Genomic DNA, 21220 nt, shown 5'->3' with positions numbered 1-21220 from the left:
ACTCTCCCTGCCCACACAAGCCTATTATAGTCTAGAGGGATGAGTTGTTGGCAACAACCTTTGCTCTGTAGGCTCTTGATATCTGCCTTATATTCATAACCGTAATTTATTTTAACATCTGTCTCCCCCTGTATTCACTCATTCAATCGTATTTATTGAGCGCTTACTGTTCGCAGAGCACTGCACTAAGCACTTGAAATGTAAAATTCGGACTGTAAGCTTCTTGGGGGCAGGGGATGTGTCTATCAATTCTGTATTCTCCCAAGCGCTTAGTACCGTAAGCACTCAATAAATACTACCAATCAATTGATCGATTGAGATGGAGAGAGTAGGGAAAAGAGCTCCCCAAGGCCAATTTGCCAAACTAGAAGTCTGGCATAGTGGACAGAGCACGGGCCTGAGAGGCAGAGGACCTGGGTTCTAATCTCTCCGCCCCACTACTTGTCTCTTCTTGGGCAAATCACTCAACTTCTCTGTGCCTCAGTTCCCGTACCTGTAAAATGGGGAAGAAGACCGCGAGCCCATGTAGAACAGGGACCGTGTCTACCCTGATTATCTTTTATCTACTCCAGTGCTTAGTACCGTGTCTGGCACTTAGTAAGCGCTTTACAAATACCACCATTATTACCTTTATTATTATTAATAAACCATCCATGTTTTGGAACTGCGGTCATGGAGGCTTGAATAAACTAGTCACCAGGGATACTGATTGGTTTTTTTGAATGGGCCATCGTGCTGAGTACAGGCCACCCTCCCACACGGAGGAATCAACCTGACCTCGAGGTTTGTAGGGCTAGGAGGCCAGGGAGAGGCTCCGAGGTCTCCTGGAAAGTAGAGGAAGCAAAACTCCTAAAAGTCTGTCAGTGAGGGCACATTTCCCCACATTTCCCCACCTTCTTCTTAAAGATCATAGTGACATCTTTGCATGTTAGTCCACTAACAGAGGCTCTGCCACTTGTCAGCTGTGTGACTGTGGGCAAGTCACTTAACTTCTCTGGGCCTCAGTTACCTCATCTGTAAAATGGGGATGAAGACTGTGAGCCTCAGGTGGGACAACCTGATTACCCTGTGTCTACCCCAGTGCTTAGAACAGTGCTCGGCACATAGTAAGCGCTTAGCAAATGTCAACATTATTATTAAGGAGATCTGACGGTAGCTCTTACTGTCACAATTCCAAATGATGGAGGCTTTAGTGAATCTGATACCGAGGATGTTTGTCATTAGCTTGAACCCTTGCAAATACCTTCTGATGGACTCAGGAACCTGCCCGTTGACAGACTTCCCAGGGATGTTGGCACTTCTGCCTTTCTCTTCTGATCCAGTTGCCAGATGGCACCAACTTTGAAAAACACCCAATAATAGTGAGGTATGGGGAAAGGGGGAGGAGGGGGAGAGACAAGGCAGCTATTGGAAAGTTCCCCGATATTCCCTATCCATCGGGCAGACATCCTACCAGAATTCCTAGAGCAAGCTCTGAAGTGATTCTTGTACTCTGTATGGCTCCAAGAGGTAAGCTCCCTAAGCCACACAGCATCTGAGTGTTAAATTGACGGTAAAATCAGTGAAACTCAGTCTCCAGTCTCCCTTTCATTCGCATTTACAAGACTTCCTTAATGCATGCCTATTTCCCATTTACAACATTTTCCTCCTTGCCGTGGCTTCGTTCCTAGGCCCTTTGGAAAATATCATAAAGAGGGTTTCAGTGTTGCGTGTTTACGCTGCAAAGAAGCAGGGGTGAAGAAAGCAAAAATGGAAAATCTACAAGTTTCATCCCTTCGCGTTCTGAGTACATTTCAACAGAGTCTTTCAGAGCAGGGTTACTCAACTGAGAGTTATGTCACACGCTGTTCTAGTTGAAATACTAACGACAGTAAAATCTATGACTGTATGAACATCTCCCAGTGGCAGAGTAGCTATTTTCAGCGTGTAATCCGTGTCTCCTTCAACCGAGGCGTATCTCTCCTGCGGTCGCCGGAGCTCCTTCCTTCTCGCTTATTAGCAATTACAATCTAGGGGCCGGTGAAACGGATGGAAATTTCTGCATGAGAATTGAGACTTGAGGTTTGCCTGAGCAGTTTCATGTGGCTGACCTACTCATCTTTGAAAAATGCTGCACGGCAAGGAAAATTTTATTTTCAGGGCTCGTCTACGCGCACGATTCTTCAAGACTGGAAAAGCCAAAACTGAAGAGTGAAGTCTCAGGGGAATATTGCTGAGAACAGGGTGGGAGGGGTGGGTAGGTAGGCAGTCAGGCAGGGTGCCCGGGGGTATTTATAGAATTTCCATGAGTGGCTCCTTAAAGTTTGGCAGCATGCTATCGCATTTCAGCCCCACAGTCCGGCTCAACACAACGGGAGCTGTGTCCTGATGCGAGTTACGGCTGGGGAGGGAAAGAGGATCTGGCCCAGCCCTCCTAGGTAAATGTCCGTCAGTCAATCAGTCGCATTTACTGAGTGTTTACTGTTTACAGAGTACGCAGCGTGGCTCAGTGGAAAGATGCCGGGCTTGGGAGTCGGAGGTCATGGGTTCGAATGCCGGCTCTGCCTCTTGTCAGCTGTGTGACTGTGGACAAGTCACTTAACTTCTTTGTGCCTCAGTGACCTCATCTGTAAAATGGGGATTAAAACTGTGAGCCCCACAGGGGACAACCTGATCACCCTGTATCTACCCTTACAGTGCTCTGCACATAGTAAGCTCTTAACAAATACCAACATTATTATTACTAAGTGCTTGAGAGAGTACTTACAACCAAAAACAGACACATTCCCTGCCCACCGTGAGCTTACAGTGCAGTTGGGGAGACAGTCATAATATAAATAAATTACAGATATGTACCTAAATGCTGTGAGGCTGGTGCGGGAGGATGGAGAAAGGGAGCAAGTCAGGGTGATGCAGAAGGGAGTGGGAGAGGAGGAAATGAGGGCTTAGTCAGGGAAGGCGTCTTGGAGGAGATTCATTCATTCATTCACTCAATCGTATTTATTGAGCGCTGACGGTGTGCAGAACACTGTACTAAGCGCTTGGAAAGTACAATTCGGCAATAGAGATGATCCCTACCCAACATTGTCATACATGAAGAGGGAGGGCATTCCAGGCCAGAGGCAGGACATGGGCAAGAGGTCAGTGGTAAGATGGATGAGACTGAAGTACGGCCAGTATGTTGGCATTAGAGGGGCAAAGTGTGTGGGTTAATTCATTCAGTCGATAGCTGTGTGACTTTGGGCAAGTCACTTAATTTCTCGGTGCTTCAGTTACCTCATCTGTAAAATGGGGATTAAGACTGTGAGCCCCACGTGGGACAACCTGATTCCCTTGTGTCTACCCCAGCACTTAGAACGGTGCTCGGCACAAAGTAAGCGCTTAACAAATACCGACATTATTATTTATTGAGTGCTTAATCTATACAGTACATTTTGTACTAAGCATTTGGGAGAGTGCAAAAGTGTTGGTAGACACCATCCTTGCTCTCGAGGAGCTTGCAATCTAACAGGGGGCATAGACACTAATATAAATTACAGGTCTTGCTTGGCAGTCAAAGGCCTACAAGAGAAGCAGTGTGGCTCAGTGGAAAGAGCACAGGCTTGAGAGTCAGAGATTGTGGGTTCTAGGAAGCAGCGTGGCTCAGTGGAAAGAGCCTGGGCTTCAGAGTCAGAGGTCATGGGTTCGACTCCCGGCTCTGCCACTTGTCAGCTGTGTGACTGTGGGCAAGTCACTTCACTTCTCTGTGCCTCAGTGACCTCATCTGGAAAATGGGGATTAACTGTGAGCCCCATGTGGGACGACCCGATGACCCTGTATCTCCCCCAGCGCTTAGAACAGTGCTCTGCACATAGTAAGGGCTTAACAAATACCAACATTATTATTATCCCAGCTCCGCCACTTGGCCGCTGTGTGACCTTGGGCAAGTCACTTCACTTCTCTGTGCCTCAGTTACCTCACCTGTAAAATGGGGATGAAGACTGTGAGCCCTACTTGGGACAATCTGATAACCTTGTATCTACCCCAGCTCTTAGAACAGTGCTTGGCACTCAGTAAGTGCTTAACAAATACCAACATTATTATTATTATTACAAGGGCCTGGGGCGAGTGTGACCTTTTCTCTTCTCTTCCTCTGGGATTGCCGTGGCCCAAACAATAGTCCCTTGGTCCTAGGGATGCCAGCAGGATGTAGGCCCCACCACGTGCGTGGGTTTAATAATGTTGGTATTTGTTAAGCGCTTACTATGTGCAGAGCACTGTTCTAAGCGCTGGGGGAGATACAGGGTCATCGGGTCGTCCCACTTGAGGCTCACAGTTAATCCCCATTTTACAGATGAGGTCACTGAGGCACAGAGAAGTTAAGAGACTTGCCCACAGTCACCCAGCTGACGAGTGGCAGAGCCGGGAGTCGAACCCATGACCTCTGACTCCGAAGCCCAGGCTCTTTCCACTGAGCCACGCTGCTTTAGGGGAAAGGGAAGGGGTGGGCCGAGAGGGAAGGAGCAGGGAAGTTGGGGGGGTCGGGGGGCAGGAAGGGTAGGGAATGAGGGAATGAGGGGGAGGCAGAGTGTCTCCGTGGAAAGAACACAAGCTTGGGAATCAGAGGTCGTAGATTCTAATCCCAGCTCTGCCACTTGTCTGCTGTGTGACCTTGGGCAAGTCAGTTCACTTCTCTGGGCCTCAGTTACCTCATCTGTAAAATGGGGAATAAGACTGTGACATGTGGGACAAGCTGATTACCTTGTATCTGCCCCAGTGCTTAGAAGAGTGCTTAGGACGTAGTAAGGGCTTAACAAATACTAACATTATTATTATAATGTCTGCTCTATGGCCTTGGGAAAGTCACGTAACTTCTCTGGGCCTTAGTTACAAAATGGGGATTAAGAGTGTGAGCCTCACATGGGGCAGGGACTGCGTCCAACCTGATGAACCGGGATCCACCCCATTGCTTAGAACGGTGCTTGGCACATCGTAAGTGCTTGCAACTACTATTATCATTTCTGATGATGATGGTGATGATGACGATTCCCCCGGATTTTTCGGCCTTTCCGTTGCAGTTGACCGGTCCCGGAGCACCCGTCACCTGCGTCGCCACCCGCTCCCTTCCTTCGTCCCACCTCCCCGGGGGTGACACACCGAGGGAGGGTCCGGGTCAATAGGCGGGTCCGGGCCCGGGGCCTGCGGTCAGCTGTGTGGCCTTGGGCAAGTCACTTCACTTCTCGGGGCCTCCGTGGCCTCATCTGTAAAATGGGAATTAAGACCGTGAGCCTCGTATGGGACAACCTGATGACCTTGTATCTCCCCCAGCGCTTAGAACAGTACTTGGCACATAGTAAGCGCTTAACAAATACCATTATTATTCTTATTAATAATAATAATTGGAGAGTCCGGGGGCGGGGCTGCGGATCAGACTGAGCCGCCCTTTCCCTCTGCTCCTCCCCCTTCCCCTCAGCACTGTGCTCATTTGTGTATATTATTTATTACCCTATTAATTTTCTTAATGAGGTGTACATCCCCTTCATTCTATTTATCTCGATAATGGGGCCTTGTTTTTGTTTTGTTCTCTTTTGCTCTGCTGTCCGCCTCCCCCGGTTAGCCTGTGAGCCCGTCGTTGGGCAGGGATGGTCCTATGTGTGGCCCAGTTGTCCCTTCCAAGCGCTTAGTCCAGGGCTCAGCACCTAGCAAGCGCTCAATAAATACCACTGAATGAATGAGTATTGAGTGAATCTAATGGGCGGGCCGGGGGCGGGTCCGGAAGGCGGGGGCGGGGAGGGACACAGCAGCCGCGGGAGCAGGACCAGCTGGAGCAGGACCAGCAGCAGGTACAGGAGCAGGAACAGCAGGTACAGGAGCAGGAAAAGCAGGGGTAGGAGCAGTAGCAGCTGCAGGTACAGGAGCAGGAAGAGTAGGAGTAGGAGCAGCAGGAATAGGACTAGCAGGGGTAGGAGCAGCAGCAGGTACAGCAGCAGGAAGAGCAGGAGTAGGAGCAGCAGGAGCAGGGGAAGGAGGAGCAGGAGCAGCAGGGACAAGAGTAGGAGGAGCAGGGGCAGGGGCAGGAGGAGCAGGAGCAGCAGGGGCAGGAGTAGGAGGAGCAGGGGCAGGAGTAGGAGGAGCAGGAGCAGCAGGGGCAGGAGTAGGAGGAGCAGGGGCAGGAGTAGGAGGAGCAGGAGCAGCAGGGGCAGGAGTAGGAGGAGCAGGGGCAGGAGTAGGAGGAGCAGGAGTAGGAGCAGCAGGAGCAGGGGCAGGAGTAGGAGGAGCAGGAGCAGCAGGGGCAGGAGGAGGAGGAGCAGGAGCAGGAGGAGGAGCAGCAGGAGCAGCAGGGGCAGGAGTAGGAGGAGCAGGAGGAGCAGGAGGAGCAGGAGCAGCAGGGGCAGGAGTAGGAGAAGCAGGAGCAGCGTCGCCAGCGGGCTACGGTAAGGAGGTGCCGGTCGGGCGGTTGGGGGACAGGACCAGGACAAGCCCCCGAGGGCCTCCCGCCCCCGCCCTCCCCCCCAGTAGCTCCTGCCGGGCTCCCCGGCCGCCCCGCTCTCCCTGCGGCCCAACACGCCCGGCCCGCGGTGGGCAGGACCGGCGGCTGAGCTGTGATCCTCCTTCCCCGCTTTCCTCCTCCCCCGCCACCCTCTCTCCCCCTTTCGGCCTCTCCTCTTCTTTATCATCATCATCGCCCCCCTCTGCTAAGGCCTTCCTCCCTGCCAGGGCCCCAGCCCCGAGCGCTGCGGTGGCCACAGGGCCATCGGGCCCGACGCGGTCCTTGCCTCTCCCCCCGCCGGGGGGTTCACCGCCTCAATCCCCATTTTCCAGATGAGGTCACTGAGGCCCGGAGAAGTGACGTGACTTGCCCAGGGTCAGAGAACAGACAAGGGGCAGGGTGGGGATTAGAACTCACGACCTCGGACTCGCAGGCCCGGGCTCTACCCACTATGCCATGCTGTTTCGCTCCCCCTCCCCCCTTTCTTCCGCCTTCTCTTCTCCTCCCCCTTCTTCCTCCTTCTCTCCCCTTCCTCTCCTTCCTCCTTCTCCCTCCTCCCACCTTCCTTCTCTCTCCTCCCTCCTCCTCCTTCCCCCCCTCCTCATTCTCCTCCTCCCTCCTCCTCCCTTCTCCTTCTTCCTCCTCCCCCCCTTTCCTCCTCATTCTCCTCCTTCCTTCTCCTTTGCCTCCCTCCTCCTTCCTTCTTCCTCCTTTCTCCTCCCTCCTTCCTCCTCCTCCCTTCTCTCACCTCCTTCCTTCTCTTTCCTTCCTCCTTCCTTTCCCTCTTTCCTTCTCCTTCTTCCTCCTCCCTCCTACTTCCTCATTCCTCCCTCCTACTTCCTCATTCCTCCCTCCTTCTTCCACTTCCTTCCTCCTCTTTCCTCATCCTTTCTCTTCCTTCCTTCTCTCTTCTTCTCTCTCTCTTTCTCTCCCCCCTGCCCCGCCACCCCCCCCCCCCCGACAAGCACACCAAATATGTGTGGGAGAGGAAAGAACAGCAGTACTGTTTGCCCCCTTGGGCCTGCACGTCAATTTGCAAAAAAAAATGCAACAGTCTTACTCATCTGGGAGCCTCGCCCAGCACCCAAGAGAGCATTGTGATCTAGTGGCAAGAATCACGGGCCCAGGAGTCAGAGGACGTGGGTTCTGATCCCGTCTCTGCCACTTGTCTACCATGTGACCTTGGGCAAGGCACTCCACTTGTCTGTGCCCCAGTTACTTCATCTGTAAAATGGGGGTAATAATGATGGTATTTGTTAAGCGCTTACTATGTGACAAGCGCTGGGGTAGATACAAGGGAATCAGGTTGTCCCACGTGGGGCTCACAGTCTTCATCTCCATTTTACAGATGAGGGAACTGAGGCACAGAGAAGTGAAATGATTTGCCCAAAGTCAAACAGGTGACACGTGGAGGATCCGGGATTCGAACTCACGACCTCTGACTCCCAAGCCCGGGTTCTTTCCACTAAGCCACATCGATGATGAAGGCTGAGCGTGTGGGACAACCAGATTACCTTGTATCTACCCCAGTGCTTAGAACAGTGCTTGGCACATAGTAAGTGCTTAATAAATGCCATCATCATCATCACCCCTTCACCCAGCCCTGTCTAGCAATCAGACTGGGCCTGCAGGCATCACGGAGAGGTTCCCTCTCTTGTCCGTCCCTCTGCTCCGACACCCGGAGGTGTCCCATCCCCGGCCTGAGCAAGTTCCGACCAGGTGGATCTGGTCTGGAGCGGGAAGGGAAGAAGTCCTCCAGGCTTCCCTCAACACACAGCATGGTTGAGACTTGATACACAGATGACAGACTGTGGGCCTTGTGTGCTGTGCCCTTCCGGGTGGCTTAGCAAGGAGATCTTACCTGCAGAGGTTGTTATTAATAATAAGAAGAAGAATGGTACTTATTAAGCACTTACTATGTGCCAGACCCAGTTCTAAACTGAGGTGGGTACAAGGTCAGACACAGTGGGCTCCCGATCTGGTAGGAGGGATACCCCAAAAGTCGCAATCTGCCTGCAAGATTTGCATTTATAATTATCCTGGAATGCTAAGGCAATCATACGCAGGTCACCCTCTCTACCATTTGCTCCTGCAAGGGGCTGGTACATTTTTTGTACTCACTGTAATAGTGTTATCTATTGAGCAGGTATTGTGTGCAGAGTCCTGTACTGGGGAGGAACTTTCTAGAATTAGATGAGATTTTTTTTAAGGCCAGTTGCTGGAATGTTATTTATGGCTTATCCCCATCCCTGAAGGCAGGTGTGGATCTTCGAGGCTCTGCCTTTCTGGAAAGATCCATTTGCCCTTGCCCCTTCTCCGCCTCAATATATTTTTTTAAAATTTTTGTGAACAAGCAATTGAGATGGTTTAAGCCCCTACCCTCAGAGCATCATCCTTACATCTCTTCATCTACAACCTGGTCCTAAAGAAACAAAAAAGGAAAGGGAAGGAGGGCACACTAAAATCGATCCTTTAGAGGAACCTTTGAGAGAGGAGATCGGCACAAAGCGTCACCCTGACTTGCTCCCTTTGCTCTTTCCCCTCACCCCCAACCCCACAGCACTTATGTATACATCTGTGATTTTATTTCTTTGTATTGATTCAATCATATTTATTGAGCGCTTATTGTGTGCATAGCACTGTACTAAGCACTTGGAAAGTACAGTTCGGCTACAGATAGAGACAATCCCTACCCAACAATGGGCTCACAGTCTAAAAGGTTGACTGATGTCTATTGATGTATGCCCCCCACCAACTCTAGACTCTGAGCTCCTAATGGACAGGGATTGTCACTGTTTGTTGTATTGTACTTTCCCAAGCGCTTAATACAGTGCTCTGCACACAGTAAGTGCTTAATAAATACGGTTGAATGAATGAAGTGTTCCTCATTTCCCTGTAGACAGGGATCTGATCTGTCACTTTTACTGTATCCTCTCTCTCCTGCTCTGCCTACAGTCGGTCCTCAATAAATACCATTGTTTGAGCCATTATAGACATTTCAGCCTGCTTGCATCAGTCCCCTGGCTTGCAGTTTCTAACCTGAATCCTTGATCCTGAGAGTTTGCGGGGAGAAGGCACACGCGGGTCTCATCGATGATCTTTGTTCTTTGGGGATTTCATCTAACCTTTCTCCCCCATCAGGAATCCGTGTGCTATCCAAGAAAGAAAAATTCAAATGATACTGTTTTGTCACTAATTCAGCACGAAAAGGTTGCATAGCACTTATGAAAAACCTTTGTTTAGAATCCAGGTGTGTGGTATCTGGAAGGATTCCAGTGAATCATCTGATATAGGGGCTAGGGAAAATTTCACTTGTAAAATCAGTATGGCCTGGAGGAAGTCACAGATCTGCCTTGTGATCTGGCAGGCATTTGGGCCCCAGGGATTTAAATGAGGCGTAGGGAAGATATCTGGGTGCACCCTATTGGCCCCTCTTTCAGTGATGTGGAACTTATTTGTAGATAAAGCAAGGCTGGGGGTAGATATCTTTTTCTGAGTTGTTTGGAGGTCAAAGATCTTACATCTCCACCAGCAGAGTAAAAATGAAAACAGCAGAGAAGGCCCAGAGAGGTCTTGGGTTATTTAATGCACAATTGAAGCAGCACAGCCTAGTGGAAAGTGCATGGGCCTGGGAGTCAGAAGACTTGGGTTGTAAACCTAGCTCTGTCACTTGTTGTATGATCTTGGGCAAGTCATTTGACTTCTCTGCGCCTAAAATTTTGTCTGTGAAATGAGGATTCAATACTTGTTCTTTCTAGTTATGGTGATGCCCCTATGATAAGGGGCAGAGACTGTGTCTGGCGTGATTATCTTGCATATACTCCAGCACAGTGCAGTGCTTGGCACAAGGTATGTGCTTAATGAATTCCACCATGATGATGATGAATGGATTCTCCCATTAAGTCCATTTAATAGTAATGGCTATGGAGAAAAGTTGTTTCAAAGTTACAATTTAATCTTAAAATAGCGAATAAGAAGTGTCACAAACCCTGGTTATGATTTGAAGAGGATGAGTCTAGAAAATTAATAGATGTTAAAAGCTTGTTGTGGATAGGGAATGTGTCCATTTATTGTTATATTATACTTTCCCAAATGCTTAGTACAGTGTTCTGCACACACTAAGCACTCAATAAATACTACTGAATGAATGAAAATGAACAACAATACAGTCTTTCTGTATTTGAGGGGTGGGTGTGACTGAGAGGCAGGAAGGATCTGGAAAGCACAAACTACCAGAAAAACTGGGAGTAGAAGAGTGATCACAGAAATGGATGTGTTTTGGTCACAAACAAGGTCAGTTTTAGGCTGAAAAACAGGCTTTCTGGTGTAAAGAGGCTTCTCATCTGTTGTTTTACCTAAGACCTGTAGTCTATTGTATGCCCCTGAATGTAACTCCAGAACAACTAGACAGGTAAGAGGAATGACCTTATTAATTGATCTTAAAGCTGCTAATGCCTGATTCCTTTAGTATTCATTCAATAATACTTTTTGAGTGCTTACTGTGTGAAGAGTACAATATAACAATAAACAAGACACTGCCCAAAATGACCTTACAGTCTAAAAGATGGGGGGACATGCATTAATATAAATAAATTACAGATTTGCACATAAGTGCTATCAGGCTGGGAGGGGGAAGAACAAAGGGAGTAAGGGGGACGCAGAAGAGAGTGGGAGAAGAGGAAATGGGGGGGCTTAATCAGGGAGGGCCTCCTGGAGGAGATGTGCCTTCATTAAGGCTTTAAAGGGGGAGAGAACGATTGTCGGATTTGAGAAGGGAGGGCATTCCAGGCCAGAGGCAGGATGGAACTCCCCAGAGTTGTAACACATTTTTTAAAAATGGTATTTGTTAACGTGCTTACTACGTCAGACATTGATCTAAGCACTGGAAGGTATAGACACAAATATATCAGGCCAGATACAGTCACTGTTCCAAATGGGATTCACAATCTAAAAAGGAGGGAGAATGGGTATTGAATCCCTCAGTTTACAGTTTAGGAAACTGAGGCACAGGGAAGATGAGTCCAAGGTCACACAGCAGGCAAGTGGCATAGCAGGGATTGGAACCCAGGTCCTGTGACTCCCAGGCCCTTGGTCTTTCCCCTAGGCCACACTGCTTGCCGCACATTGTTCCTTGAAAAACATCCCAGCGTTCCTGGGGCCCATCTAGGATTAGGTGCAGCACTTGAAAGGTTCAGTTACCAGGGTGCTTCAGCCACAGAGAGGTTGCAGTTTCATATTGGCTCTTTGAACCTAGGAACTGGAGTCCGTCTTGCCCTATTTTAAGGCTCTGCAGGTCAGTGAAAAGGGCACAAATCTGGGAGGTGGTGGACATGGGTTCTGATCCCAAATCTGTCCTTGGGCTGCTATGTGTGACCAGGGACAAGTCACTAAACTTCTCTGGAGCTCAGCTTGATCTTCCGTAAATAGACTGTAAGCCCAGTGTGGGCAGGGATTGCCTCTATTGCTGAATTTGCTCTTTCCGAGCACTTAGTACAGTGCTCTGCACATAGTATGCACTCAATAAATATAATTGCATAAATAGCAATGTAAAGCCTGCTTCCTCATCTCACAGGGATGTTGTAAAGATTAAGTTGAGATAAATAATGTAAATCATTTTGAAAAAATGTGTTATCACTTCAAACTCTGGTATCCTGGGAAAGTCCACCTCTTTGGGGTTATTTTTCCTTGCTCTTTTTCATGGGTTTGCAAGGTTAAACTTTTTCACTTTTTTATGGTATTTAAGTGCTTACTATGTGCTAAGCAGTCTACTAAGTGCTGGGGCAGGTACAAGCTAATCAGGTTGGACACAGCCCTTGTTCCGCAAAGGGCTCACAGGCTTAATCGTTGGTATTTGTTAAGCGCTTACTATAAGCAGAGTACTGTTCTAAGCGCTGGGGTAGATACAGGGTAATCAGGTTGTCCCACATGAGGCTCACAGTTAATCCCCATTTTACAGATGAGGTAAAAGGGGGATTAACTGTGAGCCTCACGTGGGACAACCTTCACATAATCGCCATTTTACCTTCAATTACTGCATCTGTAAAATGGGGGATGAGACTGTGAGCCCCCTGTGGGACAGAGACTGTGTCCAACCCGATTTGCTTGTATCCACCCCAGCTCTCAGTACAGTGCCCGGCTATAAATACCACTATCATTATTGTTTTTATTATTACTTCACAGATGAAGTAACAGAGGCACGGGGAAGTTAAGTGACTGGCCAAAGTGACAGAGCAGATAAGTGGCAGAGTCAGGATTAAAACCCAGGTCCTCCTGACTTCAGGCCTGTGTTTTATTCATTAAGCCACACTGCTTCTCTAACTTTTAAGTCATACAACTCTGGATAAAGTTCACTGTCAGAAAAGTGACTTTTGACCGCAAAGTATGCCCTAGGGGCTTACAAAATGAAAGTTTCAGATTGTCATGATTGTTTATTATGCCACTGGTAATTTGTGGTTTTTAAATGCTTACTATGTGTCAAGCACCTTACCAAATCCTGGTGTAGACACAAGGTAATAATACAGTAATGATGGTATTTGTTAAGCCAGTACTATGTGCCAAGCACTGTTCTAAGCACTGGAGTAGATACAAGGTAATCAGGTTGTCCCACGTGGGGCTCACAGTCTTCATCCCCATTTTACAGATGAGGTAACTGAGGCACAGAGAAGTGAAATGACTTGCCCACCGTCACACAGCTGACAAGTGGCAGAGCCGGGATTAGAACTCACGACCTCTGACTCCCAAGCCCGGGTTCTTTCCCCTAAGCCACGCTGCTTCTCTTAATCAGGTTGAACATTGTCCCTGACCCACACAGGACTCACAGTCTATTTAGGAGGGAGATCAGGTATTCCCCATTTTTTTTTTACAGATGAGGAAACAAGCACAGAGAAGTAAAATGACTTGCCCAAGGTCACGCAGCAGGCAAATGGCAGAACCAGGTTTAGAAGTTCTTCCAACTCTCAGGCCCCTGCTCTTTCCACCAGACCACTCTGCTTCTCTGTTGAACTCTTTGGCCTAGCAGCTATCTCCAGGCGATCCTGTTATTATATCCTGTTATTATTTTACCAGGGTTCAGATGGAATTGCTTTCAGCAGTGGAGCGGCTTGTGGGTGAACGGGGCAGGGTGCTGCTTTCAAAGAAACAGAGAAGAAGCTTGGCTAATGATTGATGCAGCTCTTTTAAATGCGTGCTCTGTGGGTGGTGAGTTGAATGTAGTTTTTAACTAGCTCACTCAGAAGTCTTTGTGTTCTCCAGGTGGGGAAAAAAGATAGGGTGGAGTGAGTACAGTCCCTGGGGCTATCTCAGCTATTTTGATAACACCTTATCCCCGCCATACATTGAAGTAGACACAGAGAGCTACATGATTGGATATCAGAAGCTCTTGTCTGCAAGTCAGCCATTTTCCCCCCACCTGACATATTTTTGCCAAAGGGGACTGGTCTGTCTCTGGCATGGTAGCTAGCACAGTGCTCTGCGCACAGTGAGTGCTCAATAAATGCAACTGAATGAATAAATGAAAGAATGAACGAGTAGCTGAGCTAGGAATAATAATGTTGGTATTTGTTAAGCGCTTACTATGTGCAGAGCACTGGTCTAAGCGCCGGGGTAGATACAAGGTAATTAGGTTGTCCCTCGTGAGGCTCACAGTCTTCATCCCCAATTTACAGATGAGGGAACTGAGGCACAGAGAAGTTAAGTGACTTGCCCACAGTCACACAGCTGACGAGTGGCAGAGCGCGCCTAGACCTGAACCTCCTTTCTACCAGCCTCTCACCAGCCATCCTGATTCTTCTTCCACTAGACTGTAAGCTTCCTGAGAAGCAGCGTGGCTTGGTGAAAAGAGCGTGGGCTTGGGAGTCAGAGGTCATGTCTGGGCATGTCACTCCCCTTCTTAAACAACTCCAGTGGTTGCCCATCGACCTCCGCTCCAAACAAAAACTCCTCACTCTAGGCTTCGAGGCTCTCCGTCACCTTGCCCCTTCCTACCTCTCCTCCCTTCTCTCTACCGCCCACCCCGCACGCTCCGCTCCTCCGCCGCCCACCTCCTCGCCGTCCCTCGGTCTCGCCCATCCCACCGTCGACCCCCGGGTCACGTCCTCCCGCGGTCCTGGAACGCCCTCCCTCCTCACCTCCGCCAAACTGATTCTCTTTCCCTCTTCAAAACCTTACTTAAAAATCACCTCCTCCAAGAGGCCTTCCCAGACTGAGCTCCTCTTCCCCCTCTACTCCCTCTGCCATCCCCCCTTTACCTCTCCGCAGCTAAAGCCTCATTTTCCCCTTTTCCCTCTGCTCCTCCACCTCTCCCTTCCCATCCCCACAGCACCGTACTCGTCCGCTCAACTTTATATATTTTCGTTACCCTATTTATTTTGTTAATGAATTGTACATCGCCTCGATTCTATTTAGTCGCCATCGGTTTTTACGAGATGTTCTTCCCCTCGACGCTGTTTAGTGCCATCGTTCTCGTCTGTCCGTCTCCCCCGATCAGACCGTAAGCCCGTCAAACGGCAGGGACTGTCTCTATCTGTTGCCGACTTGTTCATCCCAAGCGCTTAGTACAGTGCTCTGCACATAGTAAGCGCTCAATAAATACTATTGAATGAATGAATGAAGGTCATGGGTTCGAATCCTGACTCTGCCACTCTTCATTCATTCAATAGTATTGTTTGAGCGCTTACTATGTGCAGAGCACTGTTCTAAGCGCTTGGAATGTACAAATCGGCAACAGATAGAGACAGTCCCTGCCCTTTGACGGGCTTACGGTCTAATCTAATTGAGAAGCAGCGTGGCTCATTGGAAAGAGCAGGGGCTTTGGAGTCAGAGGTCATGGGTTCGAACCCCTGCTCTGCCACTTGCCAGCTGTGTGACTTTGGGCAAGTCACTTAACTTTTCGGTGCCTCAGTTCCCTCATCTGTAAAATGGGGATTAAGACTGTGAGCCCCACGTGGGACAACCTGATTCCCCTGTGTCTACCCCAGCGCTTAGAACAGTGCTCGGCACATAGTAAGCGCTTAACAAATACTAATATTATTATTATTATTAATCGGGGGAGACAGACCGACAAGAACAATGGCAATAAATAGAATCAAGGGGAAGAACATCTCATAAAGCAATGGCAAATAAATAGAATCAGGGTGATGTACATCTCATTAAACAAAATAAACAAAATAAATAGGGTGATGAACATATATACAGTTGAGCAGACGAGTACAGTGCTGAGGGGATGGGATGGGAGAGGGGGAGGAGGAAAAGAGGGAGAGGGGGGAGAAGAGGGTTTAGCTGCCGAGAGGTGAAGGTGGGATAATAATAATAATGTTGGTATCTGTTAAGCGCTTACTATGTGCCGAGCACTCTTCTAAGCGCTGGGGTAGACATAGGGGAATCAGGTTGTCCCACGTGGGGCTCACAGTCTTAATCACCATTTTACAGATGAGGGAACTGAGGCCCAGAGAAGTTAAGTGACTTGCCCACAGTCACACAGCCGACAAGTGGCAGAGCTGGGATTCGAACTCATGAGCCCGGACTCCAAAGCCCGTGCTCTTTCCACTGAGCCACGCTGCTTCTCTTGTCTGCAAGTCAAGAGGGGGGTAGAGGGAGCAGAGGGAAAAAGGGGGGAGCTCAGTCTGGGAAGGCCTCTTGGAGGAGGTGAGCTTTAAGTAGGGATTTGAAGAGGGAAAGAGAATTAGATTGACGGAGGTGAGGAGGGAGGGCGTTCCGGGACCGTGGCAGGACGTGGCCCGGGGGGTCGACGGCGGGATAGGCGAGACCGAGGGACGGCGAGGAGGTGGGCGGCGGAGGAGCGGAGCGTGCGGGGTGGGCGGTAGAAAGAGAGAAGGGAGGAGAGGTAGGAGGGGGCGAGGGGATGGAGAGCCTTGAAGCCTAAAGTGAGGAGTTTTTGTTTCCAGTGGAGGTCGATAAGCAACCACTGGAGGTGTTTAAGAAGGGGAGTGACATGCCCAGAACGTTTTTGCAGGAAGATGAGCCGGGCAGCGGAGTGAAGAATAGACTGGAGCGGGGTGTGGGTTCTAATCATGCCTCTGCCACTTGTCAGCTGTGTGACTGTGGGCAAGTCGCTTAACTTCTCTGTGCCTCAGTTACCTCATCTGTCAAATGGGGGTTAAGACTGTGAGGCTCATGTGGGACAACCTGATTACCCTGTATCTCCCCCAGCGCTTAGAACAGTGCTCTGCACATAGTAAGCACTTAACAAATACCAACACTATTATTATTATTATTATTGTGGGCAGGGGACTTGTCTATTATATGATACTCTCTCTCATATGATACTCTCCTAAGCACTTAGTGCAGTATTCCGCATGCAGTAAGCACTTGATGAATAGGACTGATTTTCATTGCAGTTTCTCCCCCTGCCATTGGATGGGACTAGATCATAAGCTGCTTGAGGGCGGGGATCATGTCTACCAGCTGTTTTATACCCTCCCAAGCACTTAATATAATACTCTGCACATAGCAATGTGGTCTAGGGGAAAGTGAATGGGGCTGGGAGTGGGAGTCAGAGGACATTAAAGTAAATATTTAAATAAATGTGTACGTAAGTGCCGTGGGGCTGAGGGTGGGGTGGATGTAGGGTGCAAATCCAAGTGAAAGAGTGACACAGAAGGGAGTGGGAGAAGAGGAAATGAAGACTTAGGGAGGGCCTCTTGGAGGAGATATTCATTCCATCGTATTTGAGTGCCGATGTGCTTTAGTAAGGCTATAATTGGATAAGGAGTGAGGTCTTTTGATTCTTTGGGTAGTACTCTTCCCACTTCTAAAGTGTGCTGGTAGATTCGGTCTGCATAATGTTGATGATGGTATTTATTAAGCACTTACTATGTATCAAGTACTATTCTAAGCACCGGGATAGATTCAAGCTACCCAGGTCGGACACCGTCCCTGTTCCACGTGGGGCTCACAGTCTTACTTCCCATATTACAGATGAGGTAACTGAGATACAGAGATGTTTAAGTGACTTGTCCAAGATCACACAGCAGACGAGTTAAGTGACTTGCCCAAGATCACAGAGCAGATGAGTGGTGGAGCCGGGATTAGAACCCAGGTCCTTCTGACTCTCAGGCCCGTGCTCTATTCACTAGGCCAGGCTGCTTCCCATAATATTAAGCCCTGATGAGAGAGAGTCCTTAACCGCAGGGTCCCATTTCCTCAAAACAATTCCCAATTGGTCAGCCTGCCTCTCCCACTCCACTGACACTGCTAGTGCTCTCTTGCCAACTCTAAATTTGGATCCCCAAAAGAACACTCCGCCCTCCACATCTTGGTTTCTCCAACACTCTCTAGACACAGGTTGAAACCAAAGCTTTTGCTGTCACATCTCAGAGAAACCTCAGTGTTCCTTGCCCCTGGGCATCAGTTCAGTAAATACAGCCTCTTTCTGCACAAAATAGATTGGCCACAAAGAGTGTTTTATTCACTTGGCCTGGCACCTTGGAATTTTGAGCTTATAAAAAAGGTGTGACTTGTACAACACAGGCAGGAAGGTTAATAAACACTGCATATAAAACTAAAGTCCCTGTAATAGGTTGTGGGGGTTTGGCTTTAGTTGGAAAGCCGGGCACCGTCTTCGTATTAAAACCAGATTAAGTCAACATTCTGTGTTTAGCATCGAGGGGCCAAGGATATGCTGCAGAGAAACACGTGAGACAAAGTCCAACCGCAGCAAATAAATCTCTCCAACTCCAGCAAATCCTGCTGGCTTGGGCCTGAAAGATTCCTTTTTGCTGGGGTTTTGAGTAGCATTTATAGACTTTAAAGCTCACAATGGGCAGGGACCTCTCAGGATCGCACCTGGGAGAGTTTCCAGTACTCTACCGGTCTAGGCTACGGGAGGGAGAGTCAAGCAGAGGCTTATCCATTCCATTCCTAGCTTGGGCAGTGACTGGCGAGTGGCAGACAATCAGTTACAAGTCAAAACTCACCTGTGCTGGGCGACGGGAGAGAGTCAAGGGCGGAGACTCACATTTACTGCGCAGAAGAAGACAATGACAAACCACTTCCGTATTTGTACCTAGAAAACTCTGTGGATCCACTACCAGAACAATTGCAAATGGAGGTGGGGCGTTCTCGAGAGTTGTGTCTGTGGAGTGGCTATGGGTCGGGAATGACTCGACAGCATAAGACAAGACAGGGGACAAGGAACACGTTTGCTAATTCAGTTTGTACTCTCCCAAGGGTTTAGTACAGTGGTCCACATATAGTAAGTGTGCAATAACAACCACTGACTGATTTGTAAAGACCTGATTCCATCCTATTGGCAATGGTGTTCAATCAATCATTCAGATAGGGAAACAGTGTGGCCTAATGGTTAAAGCTCGGGCCTGGGAGCCAGGAGGCCTGGGTTCTAATGCAGCCTCCATGATTTGCCTGCTGTGGGACCTTGGACAAGTCACTCATCTGTGACTCGGTTTCTTAAACTGTAAACTGGGGATTCAATACCTGTTCTCCCTCCTGCTTAGACTGTGAACCCAATGTGGCTTGATTAACTTGTGTTTCTCCAGCGCTTAGAACAGTGCTTGACACATAGTAAGAGCTTAACAAATACAATTTAAAAAATACACAATGATATTTGAGCACTGACTGTGATTTACTAAGTACTTTGGAGAGTACACTATAATAGAGTTGGGATACAGGATCCCTGTCCTCAAGGAGTTGACAGTCTAGTGGACTGTTTTTTATCAATGCTTTTCTTTGGAGGGAGGCATTAACTCTTCCCAGAAATTACATTTGGTAAATTGCCCAAAAACTTGAAAGACTAAATGCCCTTTTCAACGGAGTTAAATAACTTGGTTGACCCACAGTAGCAGCGTGGCTCAGTGGAAAGAGCACAGGCTTTGGAGTCAGAGGTCATGGGTTCGAATCCCAGCTCGGCCACTTGTCAGCTGTGTGACTTTGGGCAAGTCACTTAACTTCTCGGTGCCTCAGTTACCTCATCAGTAAAATGGGGATTAAGACTGTGAGCCCCACGTGGGACAACCTGATTCCCCTGTGTCTACCCCAGTGCTCCATCCCTTGCCCTTTGCCAAAATGTTCAAATATATTTCCCAAGTCGTCAGCTAAATTCCTCTTCTATGGGTGCCAGCCCGCCCAAGAGTGGGGTGCGAGGAGCCATGTGGGCCTGTTCCCCTATGCCAGTTCTGCTAAAGAGAAAGATTCTCACTTCATAAATGCGTATAACTTCCTTTTCCTTCTGCCTCAAGCTTTCTCCCCAGCCAAAGAGAAATGTCTTAAAAGCGGTTAGCCACAGACTGTTCTACTTGGAAGTTGAAGCTGTATTGGTGTGAGGAGCACCTATCTGAACTCCAGGAAAATGAAAAGAATCAATTTTCAGCAATACAGATGACACTTTTTTTTAAAATGGTATTTGTTAAGTGCTTATTATGTGCTAGGCCCAGTACTAAGCGCTGGGGTAGATACAAGTTTATCAGGTTGGACACAGTCCCTGCCCCACAGGGGGTACCCAGGCTCAATCCCCATTTTACAGATGGGATCAATGAGGCACAGAGAAGTGAAGTGACTTGCCCAAAGTCACACAGCAGGCAAGTGGCAGAGCTGGGATTAGAATCTAGGCCCTTCTGACTTCTAGGCCTGTGCTCTATTCACTGGGCTGCCCTGCTTCTCTTTGACCCAACCTCCAGCCCACAGGGAGTTCCAGGGCACATCAGACAATACAGTCCTCCTCCCCTCCCTAACTTCCATCTTCAGCCACTCACTCTCCAACGGCTTCCTCCCGTCTGCCTTCAAACGTGCCCAGTCTCCCCCATCCTAAAAAAACTCTCCCTTGATCCCACAGCCCCCTCCAGTTATCGCCCCATCTCCCTCCTACCCTTTCTTTCCAAACCCCTGGAGCGAGTCGTCTACACCCGCTGCCTCAAATTCCTTAACTTCAACTCTCTCCTGGACGCCCTCCAATCTGGCTTCCATCCCCTCCACCCCACTGAAACCGCCCTTTCAGAGGTCACCAATGACCTCCTTCTTGCCAAACCCAACGGCTCTTACTCCATCCTAATCATCCTCGACCTCTCAGCTGCCTTTGACACTGTGGGACCATCCCCTTCTCCGCAACACATTGTCCAACCTTGGCTTCACTGATTCTGTCCTCTCCTTGTTTTCCTCTTAGCTCTCTGGCCATTCATTCTCGGTCTCCTTCGTGGGCTCCTCCTCCCCCTCTCATCCCCTAACTAGGGGTTCCTCAAAGGTCAGTTCTTGGTCCCCTTCTTTTCTCCGTCTACTCTCCATTGCTGAGCTCATTCACTCCCATGGCTTCAACTATCATCTCTATGTGGATGACACCCAAATATCTACATCTCCTCCCCTGTTCTCTCTCCCTCCCTCCAGGCTCGCATCTCCTCCTGCCTTCATGACATCTCCACCTGGATGTCCACCCGCTACCTAAAATTCAACATGTCCAAAACAGAGCTCCTTATCGTCCCTCCCAAAACCTGTCGTCTCCCTGACTTTCCCGTCACTGTGTACGGCACAACCATCCTTCCCATGTCACAAGCCCGCAACCTCAGTGACATCCTTGACTCCATTCTCTCATTCACCCCACATATCCAGTCCGTCACCAAAGCTTGCGTGTCTCACCTTCACAACATTGCCAAGATCCTCCCTTTCCTCTCCATCCAAACCACTACCATGTGAAGCAGCGTGGCTCAGTGGAAAGAGCCTGGGCTTGGGTGTCAGAGTTCATGGGTTCGAATCCCGGCTCTGCCACTTGTCAGCTGTGTGACTGTGGGCAAGTCACTTCACTTCTCTGTG

The 21220-nt window shown here is 49.0% G+C and overlaps 1 protein-coding gene across 1 annotated transcript in view; it reads left to right on the top strand.

Annotated features, from left to right (window-relative positions):
- Nucleotides 1–6308: 6308 nt before the first annotated feature.
- ANXA11 (annexin A11) overlaps nucleotides 6309–21220 on the top strand; it is a 66051-nt gene continuing 51139 nt past the window's right edge. Inside the window, exon 1 of the mRNA XM_029060585.1 lies at nucleotides 6309–6392. The gene's annotated coding sequence lies outside the window, so the exon portion shown is untranslated. The remainder of the gene's footprint in view (nucleotides 6393–21220) is intronic.

Source organism: Ornithorhynchus anatinus, chromosome 3 (assembly GCF_004115215.2).
Source record: "Ornithorhynchus anatinus isolate Pmale09 chromosome 3, mOrnAna1.pri.v4, whole genome shotgun sequence".
NCBI classification, from domain to species: Eukaryota; Metazoa; Chordata; class Mammalia; order Monotremata; family Ornithorhynchidae; genus Ornithorhynchus; species Ornithorhynchus anatinus.
This window is presented reverse-complemented; position numbering and strand designations above follow the sequence as displayed.